Raw genomic sequence first — 1,011 nt, 5'->3', positions numbered from 1 at the left:
CAGCGGCGGCACGGGGGCGGGGCGGCCGGCGACAGGGGTGGCGCGCGGGGCGGCGGTGGCTCGGGCTCGGGGAGGAGAAAGGGGACCGAGGAGAAAGGGCACGGGCACAGGCGTGTTTGATTTTTAGTTAGGGCATGGTTCTTTGCCGTCAGCTAGTAGACGGCAAAGAGCCTACCTAACGAAGTCAGTTTAAGCACTTTCTTTGCCGTCTGCTAGCTGAGGGCAAAGAAAGTGGCTGTTAGGTTGTTCTCACTAGTGGGCCACCCTGCCTCTTTGCCGTCCGCTGGCTGACGGCAAAGCTTGTATGCCATCCGCTAGCTGACGACAAAGACCTCGCTGACGGCAAACGCGCTCTTTGCCGTCAGCTCTTTCTTTATCGTCAGCTTTCTGTATACTGATGGCAAAGACCTTCTTTGCCATCAGCTAGCTGACAGCAAAGCTCTGGCTGACGGCAAAGATCCTGATTCCAGTAGTGGGAGGAAGTCGGTGATGCCTGCATTCTCCTGCAAATAATAGAAATCCTCATAAACTCCGGCCGCCCTCAAGAATGCATCACTTGGCCATTCACACGGCCGACCCTCCGCGATGCGAGGAAGGTTGTACTTGGGCTTCTTTTTATCCTCATTCTCATTTTCTTTAGAACCCTGGCTTGAGGAGCCTCTCAACCATCTCTTCATCATTTCTTTTCTCTGAAAATTTCTGGAATTTTTAGTGACTCAAAATAAAAGTAAACTAAACTCAACAAAATTGATATAGCAACTACTCCTAGCAGTGCCTAAAGACTATATCATGCATCAAAACTACTTTCGACCGTATAAATTTGACATGCAAGCTCAAGAACAAGTTCACACAGCAGCAAATATTTGCAATATTTAAAGCACTAGAACAAAAACTAATTGGACCATTGGAGGAGTCACATACTGGAGAACAATCCCCCAAAATAGTTTTGCAAATGGAGCTTTGCACAAGGAGATCGAAAATGGTAGCAAGATGAGCAAGAACACGAGTTTG

The sequence above is a fragment of the Triticum aestivum genome, chromosome 1D (genome assembly GCF_018294505.1).
Source record: "Triticum aestivum cultivar Chinese Spring chromosome 1D, IWGSC CS RefSeq v2.1, whole genome shotgun sequence".
Taxonomy (NCBI): domain Eukaryota; kingdom Viridiplantae; phylum Streptophyta; class Magnoliopsida; order Poales; family Poaceae; genus Triticum; species Triticum aestivum.
Note: the sequence above shows the minus strand (reverse complement) of the source record.